This window comes from Silurus aristotelis (genome assembly GCF_946808225.1).
Source record: "Silurus aristotelis genome assembly, chromosome: 23".
Lineage (NCBI taxonomy): Eukaryota > Metazoa > Chordata > Actinopteri > Siluriformes > Siluridae > Silurus > Silurus aristotelis.
In genome coordinates this window covers 4,718,407-4,729,153 of record NC_139596.1, presented here as the reverse complement: position 1 = coordinate 4,729,153, position 10,747 = coordinate 4,718,407, and the positions used below count along the sequence as shown (strand labels likewise).

General features: G+C 38.8%; 1 long non-coding RNA gene across 1 annotated transcript; it reads right to left on the bottom strand.

Annotated features, from left to right (window-relative positions):
- Positions 1–3,030: 3,030 nt before the first annotated feature.
- On the bottom strand, positions 3,031–5,410 carry LOC310718319. The gene is made up of 3 exons (XR_014531096.1): positions 5,289–5,410; positions 4,294–4,446; positions 3,031–3,098 (listed from the first exon to the last, which is right to left on the bottom strand). It is a non-coding gene; the product is annotated as an uncharacterized lncRNA (long non-coding RNA).
- Positions 5,411–10,747: the final 5,337 nt, after the last annotated feature.

The following is a 10,747-nucleotide window of genomic DNA, read 5'->3' as shown; positions in this document are numbered from 1 at the left end:
GTGTGCATTTATCCCTGATTGAGACTGTGGCAAGGAAAAACTCCCATAGATGTTATGAGTAAGAAACCTTGAGAGGAACCAGACTCAAAAGGGGAACCCATCCTCATTTGGGTGAAGCAGCAAACAACCAGTAAATTTGGACACAGTACATACAAATCCTGAGATCCCAATGATGACACATATCTCCAATATACCAGATATTGACCTAAAAAATACTTCAGAGTCAGCCATAAGGACATAAAGTAATGGGCATAAAATAATAATAAATATATTTATAATAATATAATTTATAATAATAAAAACAATGTAAATCAGATTCTGCTGGTATCATTAGAGATGTATATGACTGCTCTGCCTAAACTAGCTTTAATAGTGTTGGTGAAGCCTGCATTGAAACAGGCTGAAATTAGACTGTTGTTCTCCTGGCAGTACTCACAGAAATGAGAATGACCCCATCTTCAACTACTAAACTGTCACCTTTTAAAATTCTAATGGGCCGGCCTTTCCCGACCCCATGGGTCAGGGGACGCACTGGCATTTCTGTCTTAGGTAACCTGGAAGTGATTGTGGATGACTACGTTTCTGCCCTAGTTGAAAATTTGAATTCTATTATTGCTGATGTCTCACTAACTCTTCCTCCGCCCACAGAAACTGTTCTAGCTGTAATTATCTAACTGATTATCACCCACAGTGGATACACGCAAGCAGGATCAAAACAGCACCCCCTTAATCTGTGCACTAATTGGTCTGTTGGCCTAAGAAACCTACCTAAGTGAGTATTCAGGACTGAAATAGTTGAGAGCCCATAAATAGATCCTTTCTTTAAAGTAGAAAGGGGGCCACTAAGTGAGTCAGTGATCTGACTCACTCGACTGCTATGTTTAGCTTCTATAACAATTATAACAATAGCTTTTATAATTCTACAACAATATGTGCATAGTTGTAATTACATTTTGAATTTTCCTTATTCTCTTTGAACACATCATTCAGAGAGAAGAAACTGATTGGAAAAGAATTCATGATAGTCATGTTTGGCAAAAATATGAAGTATGAAGTTTTGATATACATAGGAATAATTTAATAAAGAAATGTGGTATGACAAATCAAGTTTTTGAAATGTATTGTGAAAAATATTACTTTTCATATTCATTAGCATAATTTAACTAAACACTATTACAAGTGCAACATTTCTACGCAAAAGGTGATATGAAAAACAATGGTTTGAAATTAATTACCTTTTTTTTAATAAAAGATGGAATATTAAATATTAAAATATTTAATTTCCTATTCATAATCATAATTTCATAAAAACGTTAACCCTAACCATAAAATTATAAGTAATTGTGAAAATTTAAATCATATGATCATGGAAAACCTTTAAAAAAGAGCCATAACTGAATCAAAAACAAAAAAGTGACCATGCAAATCATGTTTTTAACAAAAAAGATGACATTTTCATAAAAAAAGAGATAGTATGACAAGATATGAATTGTCATATTCATAAGCATCATTTAATGTAAAACAGTAAAAAAGTGCAATTTGTAAGCAAAAAACGTACATTATAACCATGGTTTGGGGGCGTAATCGATCTTGTCATGGAGTAGGACGTGGTTGTTAGAGGGCTCCGGTGGATTATTGTTATAATTGTTATTATTTCGAGCGTTTCACTTTTACTTTTGCTCTCAATCCCTCAGTTTACCCTCATTGTTTGTATATTTAAATCTAGAGGTAGGTATGATGTCTGTTAAAACTTCTAAGACCCGTAGCACAACTCAGTCACAGCTGCGGCCTGGTGCAACAGTTGCGGCCTCGCCTTCTCGTGATTCACCTCCGTGTGAAGGGCCCATCGTTTCACAGGCAGCTTCTAAGGAGGATATTGACTCATTAAAGTCGGAGCTGCTGTCCTCTCTGAAGTCCGAAATCATCGAGGTATTCAGGGCCCAGCTACGTGCATTGGAACGTACTTTGGAAAACGATTTACTGACAATAAAGTCGGAGCTGCAGGCGGTGAAGGCGCAGCTGTCCAGCGATAGAGCTGCGAATGAGGCTGCGGTGCGGGAACGAAAGGGCACCGTAGTTGAGATAGAGCGCTCACTTTCTGTTTGCACTGATGATATCGCTGTAATGAAACGAGACATACACCGTCTTACTGCTGAGTTCAATAAGCTGGAGACCAAATACGATGATCTGGAAGCTAGATCACGACACAATATTGTCCGGATAATTGGTGTTCCTGAGGGTCCCAATAGCTCCACTGTCGCGAGTGTTGCCATGCTGTTGAAGGAGGCACTGAGCCTGGAGTAGGAGCCGGTTCTGGACAGGTCACATCGCACTCTACAGCCTATACCAAAGCCCGGTGAACGACCATGAGCCATTGTGGCCAAATTTCACTATCACAGCGAATGTCTGGATGTTTTACCCCAGACAACATTTTCATGTGGGCCCCATGCGGGTTTTTGATAGGCTGTCACTTGGGCCCTGCATGGGCAACCCAAATGGGGCTCAGAGAACTTTGTTCATCGGCTCCACATGGGCCCCATGTGTGTTTGCCCAGAGGGGCCATTGATGGGTCCATAATGGGCTCTAAGTGGGACCCGTATAGGTGTTCTTTATATGGGCCCATTTGGGTCCAAAATAGGTGTTAAAAATGGAGAAAAAAAGTGGGCTACAAAAAGGACCCTTATGGGGCCCACATGACTTAATCATGGGTCAACCCACAAATGGCCCCTTTATGGGGTTGTTGTTGGACCACAGTGGGTGAGACTTGAGTCCCATTTGTTAATTTTATCATTGATTTCTGTGGGTGAACTTAATGTGCTACTATGGAAAATCCACTGTCAAACCATTTAAACCTCAGTTACAATGTAAAACTGTGCCTGATCAAACATAAAACTAATATTAGTTGATTTTATGTGCTGCTCTATGTTTAAAATTACATGGTTGAGTATTTGAACTGTGAAAAATAAATGACTTTAACTCAGAATGTGTAAATCAAATTTAATTTAAAATAATTTAAATTAACAACAGAAACAGGAATAACAGAATTATTGAGTAAAATAGTTCACTGGTGGGTCTATGCAGATTCCTCAGCTGCACACCTACAAAACAGTAAAGAAAGAAAAGACAAAAAAGGCAATTTAGTACATTTTAAAATACTACCATTCACAGAAGCATCTAAAAAAACATGCATCAATATAATTAAGACATATCCTAGAATCTCATCAGTGAATTGTTCCCACCTCTGCCTCGCACATTAATAACTTATGTTATTAAGTCATGGAATCCAGTCATGGAAACCAGTCATGGAATCCAAAACTTATGAATGTAACAATAAAAATATCAACCTTTCGTCTGAACTTGACTCTTAAACGGATTTTTGGCCATTGCCAAAAGCCAGTGATTAGAACCATTGTTCATATTTATTCTGATCAGCTGAAAGTTGTCACACCTAGGATCACGGTGGCCCAAGAAAGGTTAATGCACTGTAACTGAAGAAAACATGTGCAATTAGAAAAAACGCCAGCAAATTGAAAAAACATCTTCATCAGTTAAACAACACGTGCTGCAAATGCTTACAACACAACTAATTAATTTGCACTGCAAATAGCACAGACCACAAAATAAATGGGGGGGATAATAAATTATGGGGACCCCAACAAGTGACGAACCTGGGACTGCTTGTTCAATGTCTATTCATCAGTGGTGTTGTCGATGATCTGAAAGGTGAGTTTTTTGTTTATTTTAACATCCTGATCATGATTCCTTGGCTTTGCCAGTTAACATAATAACGTTTTACAGTTAATTGTGTATTTCATCAGATTATTTAGGATAATAATATCCAAAAGCCAAGGAATCATAAATAAACAATAATAAAATAAACAAACAACTCACATTTCAGGTCTTCGACAACACCACTGACAAACAATAAGCAGTCCCAGACGGGTTTGTCACTTGTTGTGATGCCCTAAAAACATTTATTTTGTGATCGGTGCTATTTGGTGTGTTGTGAGGATTTGCAGCATGTTTCTGTGTTTGGTTGCATTGTGGGGGTTTGCAGCACGTGTTGTCAAACTGATAAAGTTTTTTTGTTTTTTTTATTTGCTGGTGTTTTCTTAAGTTGCAGCATTTTGAGCTCTCTCAGCCACCGTATAGGATGCCTTGAGGATAAGAAATTTCTAAGATATTTTTTCATTTCAGGGTGGAGTATTCTCCTTAATTAAACAGAGGCAAAAACAGTGATTGGGATAAAATATTATTAATTGTGCAGCCCTAGCTATAGGTTATATGACTTACACTTCTGGCTGTACTGCCGTCCGATCATGGTCCTGCTGGGCTCTCAAAGAACGGTTGTTTTCTCTGTCTCTTGCATTTGTGAACCATTTACCAAGCGCTTTCTCCAGCTCTTTCTTACTTACAGTTTTCAGCAAAGGTTATGCTTCAGGCTACCTGTAAAGCAAAACAATTTATATAAAGTAGAGCATGCTACTGTATCAACCAGGGCACACCCCATTATTTGTATGTATAAAGCATGCAAGTTACATAAGCATAAGACTATCAGAACTAAAAATAAAAAAATAAAAATAAAAAAAAGACTAAAAATCACAAGGTTGTAATCACCTTCTAATCCACCATTTGCCCAAACTGTTAAATGATTTGAGTAAATGATGTTAAAATTACACAATACCATGCAAAAAGTTGAATGCATTAATATGGTGAATTTCAGGCTTTGTTTGTGATTAATGTCTAGAATAATTAGTGGGGCCTTGAACACAGATCGATTATTAAATTCGTACTGGTACACCTGGTATATTGGTACACTTTAGACCAGGGGTCACCAACCTTTTTGAAACTGAGAGCTACTTCTTGGGTACCGATTAATGTGAAGGGCTACCAGTTTGATACACACCGTTTTCAGTTTGATCTGAAATATCACATTTGCTCAATTTACCTTTAATTATATGTTATTATTCATAATTAATGATACTCATCTATGTGAAGACACTGATCATGTTAATGATTTCTCATAATAATTATCAACAATGATTTAACAAAGTAGGAAACAGCTATTTTTTTAGAAAAGGCCCACGGGCTACTCATGTGGTCCTTGCGGGCACCATGTTGGTGACCCCTGCTTGAGACCGTGAATTTGAACTGACCACTGTAACATTAGTTTAAGTTACTTACTTATAACGATGTTTTGTCTTTAAAAAGCCTTATTGGAGCTAACACAGCAAGTGTTCGACTTGACTGCACAAACCCGAAGCAATTTTTATTTGACATAAAAATACCCTGAAAGCGATTCGGAAGAACACGGAGTTGTCTGCTCTCGAATTTGTCGGTCTGCACTGCACAGCTTCAAGTCAAACTCATCTCAGTTTGTGGTGTCTATGCGCATGCGTGAAGCCTCGGAGCCGAGAGCTGGTGGTTATAACACATGTTATAAAAGCTGGTAAAGAGAAAGATTACTCCACAGTGCTTTTACTGTTTCACCCTCCTGTTATCACGAGGACACTATATGGAGAAAACACGGGTGAAAATGGTTTAAAAAGTCGTTATTTCCACATTTTTTATGTTCAGTTTTCCACAGGTGTTTATCTCTGAGGTAAACCAGTTCAATCTTACCTTCGTTATATCGTGCCTGTAACTTTATTTACCACAAATATTTTAGAAGTATACATTAAATAAAAACAACAGTAAAATGTGATAAATTTAAAACAAAACCTAATTTCTTACCGTGACAGAGATGTCAGGTTATCCAGGTCAGGTCAGGTGCTCCAGTGGTAGTGAGTGATGACCGTTTCTTCAGAATCAGAAGGCGGGAACACAGGAGCCTCTGTGAGTGCACTACCAATTCTTAATTTTTTTTTAACTAAAGGTCATACTATGTTATTTGTTAATAGATAATATTTTTGTTAATCTATTAAACTTATAAAACACGCAAAAAACATATCAATTAAATTTATCATCAATTAAATAATTGAATGATAGATTTCTTTTGACAAATATAGCTAAATATAGCCCAAATGTGGGCAATACAGGGCAATCGAATAAAGTCAAGTCAAGTCAAGTTTATTTGTATAGCGCTTTTCACAACAGACATTGTCTCAAAGCAGCTTTACAGAAAACAACAGTGAAGGTGAATGGTGTGCGTTTGTCCCTGATGAGCAGCCGTGGCGACAGTGGCAAGGAAAAACTCCCTTAGATGATATGAGGAAGAAACCTTGAGAGGAACCAGACTCAAAGGGGAACCCATCCTCATATGGGTGACATCAAAAGTTTGGTCATAAATCTTTCAACAATACAGAACAATTTGTGATCATCATAGATCCAGCATCAGCTTCTCCATGCCAGGGCCTTTAAACACTCGGCATCTACTTCTCCATGATCATCCATAGGTCCATAATCTTCACGAGGTGGGACGTGACTGGAGCTGGCCAAACCTCAGGAAGCCTCGGGATGGGGAGAGAAAGAGAAGCAGTGGAGAGGAATTAGCGTAGCTGCTGTTCATGATATTAACAGCACAAGTTGATAATGTGCATGTGATCAGATGTTCTGGAGCACAAGGTTGTGATGTGATGTGCGTGATGTGTGTTATGTGTAGGCTTTGCTAAAAAGATATGTTTTTAATCTACACTTAAACTGGGAGAGTGTATCTGAACCCCGAACACTGTCAGGAAGACTATTCCAGAGTTTAGGAGCTAAATGTGAAAATGCTCTACCGCCTTTAGTGGACTTTGCTATTCTAGGAACTACTAGAAGCCCAGAGTTTTGAGATCTCAGGGAGCGTGACGGATTGTAGCGTGTTAAGAGACTGGATAGATACATGGGAGCCAAACCATTTAGTGCTTTATAAGTGAGTAGCAGTAGTTTGTAGTCTATTCGAAACTTAATAGGAAGCCAATGTAGGGACGATAAGATTGGGGTTATATGATCGTATTTTCTTGACCTAGTAAGAACTCTTGCTGCGGCATTCTGAACTAACTGAAGCTTGTTTATTAATGATGCAGGACATCCACCTAGTAATGCATTACAGTAGTCTATTCTAGAGGTCATAAACGCATGGACGAGCTTCTCTGCATCAGATATAGATAACATATTTCTTAGCTTAGAAATATTTCTAAGGTGAAAGAAGGCTGTTTTTGTAACTTGATTGATGTGATTTTTAAAAGATAAGTTGCTGTCTAAAATAACTCCCAGGTCTTTTACCGTTGAACTAGTAGTTACAGAACAACCGTCTAAATGCAGGCTGAGATGCTGGAGCTTCTGTGTACTATTTTTTGGGCCGATGAGCAAAATCTCCGTTTTATCAGGATTTAATAGCAGAAAGTTATGGGTCATCCAATCTCTTATTTCTTCAACACACTCAGTTATGCGAGCTAATTGAGCTGTATCGCCTGGTTTGGATGAAATATATAGCTGGGTATCATCAGCATAACAATGGAAGCTAATTCCATGCCTTCTAATAATATTTCCTAATGGAAGCATGTATATTGTAAAAAGCAGGGGTCCCAGAACTGACCCTTGTGGCACGCCATAATTTACTAGCATTATCCTGGATAGCTCTCCATTTAAATCTACGAAATGGTAACGATTGGACAGGTAGGATTTAAACCAGCTTAATGCCTGTCCCTGAATACCGATGTAATTCTGTAAGCGATCGAGGAGAAGATCATGATCTATAGTGTCGAACGCAGCACTAAGATCTAGTAAAACTAATAGGGAGATGTAGCCTTGGTCTGAAGCTAAAAGCAGGTCATTAGTGATTTTACAAAGTGTGAATTAGTGAATAAACAAAATGGGCAACCTAACTTGGGCCCACATTCAGCCCATCAAAGTGCCCACTCTGACCCCATGCCCACGTGATGCCCATATAACCCAGATAAAACCCATGTGGGGCCCACATGGACATGTTGGCTGGGACGGCGCACCAGAGAATTACAGCAAATTCAGTTTAAGGGCCTAAACAATTTTTTCCCCACCAGACGGTAAAAACCGCAAAAGCACGGGCTGCATTTAACGAGGTGCAGCGGCAGCTTCTTTAACTTTACGCACTTTGTGTTGTTGTGTTCGGGGTTTTTTTTGTTTATTTATTTATTTATTTATTTATTTATTTATTTATTTATTTATTTATTTATTTATTCATTTATTTATTCATTTATTTATTTATTTATTTTTCTTCGTGTTATTTTTTTACAGGAATCAAAGTGTAAGTGATCCGGAAAACTTAATGTTTGTTTCATAAGCGCTTGGTCGATATATGTTGGGAATTAATTTTCCTCTAGAAACATTGTTTATATGTTTATGTAGACCGGGGGTGAGTAGCCGTGAACTAGATATAGTTGCGCATGATTTATGTTGTAATGAATCTGCTGGAGCCTTCTATTTGTTTAGGATAGGCTTGTTCTCCGTGTCGTTAGCACATTTATTTGTGTGGGCGGTAGGTTTTTTTTGTTAGTTCATGTTGCTGTCCCCTGGGGTAACTGTTAGAATGGGGACTCTATTTGTGTGTTGGGAAATGTGTTTGTTTGTCGGATGCGCGCGCAGAGTAGTGGGGGGGTGGGTTTCCCCCTGGCTTCACAGGTCCTGTTTTAATCTTTGTTTTTGGATGAATGGCTGACACTAATACAGACTCACATTTAGCTGGCAGTGGTGCACCTGTCCGGTTCCTTATATAGAAATAATAGGGGTATGGGTAATCGTATTAAATGTTCTAGGGTTTTTACACAACTGAAACGCTTACGCGCCGACATAGTATTTTTACAGGAAACACACCTCTGAGTCAGAGATCATCATAGGCTTCACCGTCCTTGGATGGCCACCCCTCATGCCTTAGAATTGAAATTGGAGTGGAAAGGTCACCACCTTTCCACTCCAATTTCAATTCTAAGGCATGAGGGGTGGCCATCCTAGTAAATAGAAGCATACGGTTTTCACCTACCCATATAATTGCAGATAGGAGTGGCAGATATGTAATTGTGGCTGGTACGCTGATACAGACCAAGGTTCTGCTGGTTAATATTTACGCTCCAAACTTTGATGGTCCTGATTTTGCAAATAGGTTACTGAGCAGTCTTCCCTTTATAAATACCCATCTGATCATTTTTGGTGGAGATTTGAATTGTGTTTTGAACCCTGTTTTGGATCGTTCTAGTTCTCGTGCTGTGTCTCAATCTGCGATGTCTAAAACGTTCTCCTATTTCGTGTCACAGAACGGCTTGGTTGACCCATGGCGATGTCGCAATCCCGGGATAAAAAAATTCTCATTTTTCTCCCCGGTGCATTATTCATATTACAGAGTTGATTCTTTTTTTTTTATTAATAGCCGTCTTAAACGCTCCGTTGTATCTACAGATTATTTGGGCATTGTGAACTCTGATCATGCTTCTCTAGCATTGGATATCCAATTCTTAACCCATAGACCCACACAATCTCTTTGGCAGTTTAATTCGCATCTCCTGGCAGACAAGGATTTCTGTGCGTCTATTTCTAAAGCTATTGAGGAATTCTTGTTGTTTAATCATCTTGACTCTACCCCATGCTCATTATTATTAGAGACTCTGAAAGCCTATCTCAGGGGGCAAATCGTTTCGTACTCTGCTTTCATATATCGGGAGCACAGAGCTAAACTCAGGGAAATTACATTGGCTATCAGCCAACATCGTATTATGAATACGGTCACAAACCGAGCAGATTGTCAGCTCATCAGCTAAAACGGCAGGCTGCATCACGCCTAATACCGCAGATTAATAATGACTTAAATGTTACCGTTACCGATCCCATAGAGATCAATGCAGCATTTAAGTCATATTACTCTGCTCTTTATAAATGCCTTACTTGGCTTCATTAAAGGCGATGCAGTCTAATAAAGCCCCAGGCCCAGATGGCTTTCCAGGTGAGTTTTTAAAAATGTTTATCGATAAATTGGCACCGCTGCTCCTTTGTGTGTTCAATGAATCTCTGGATCAGGGCGTGCTAACACCCACTTTCAGTCAGGCCTCGCATTTGCTGAATGCCAATGTAAAAGTGCTGGCGAAAGTGATTGCATCCCGGTTAGAAAATGTACTACCACGTATCATATCTATGGAGCAGACTGGATTCATAAAGGGGCGACATTAATTTTTTCAACACTCATACATTTTTCAATATAATTTACTCTAAATAGTCATCTCCTTTCCCTGAGGTTGTAGTCTCATTGAATGCTGAGAAAGCGTTTCATAGAGTCGAGTGGGAATACCTGTTTGCAATATTAAAGAAATTTGGGTTTGGTGATACATTTGTCTCCTTTTCCAAATCTCCGCAAGCCAGTGTTCGTACAAATTATATTAGCTCTGATTATTTCAGTCTCGGGCGTGGAACCCGGCAGGGGTGCCCACTGTTGCCACTGCTATTCGCCCTTGCCATTGAGCCATTATCCATTAAACTAAAATCCTCATTAGCCTTTAAGGGTATAACTCGCAAGTGGGTGGAATAACAGGTATTTTTATATGCTGATGATTTGTTGCTATATGTGACTGATCCTGCAGACTCTGTTCCTGTCATTTTATCTATTTTGGATGATTTTGGCTCTTTCTCAGGATATAAACTGAATTTCCATAAGAGTGAGTGTTATCCGGTAAACAATACCGCTCTACAATTTCAGCATCTAAATCTGCCATTTAAATTCAACAGTTCAGGCTTTAAATACCTTGGTATTACGGTGACCCGTTCCTTACTCAAACTTTTTCATGCCAATCTTGCTCCGCTTGTG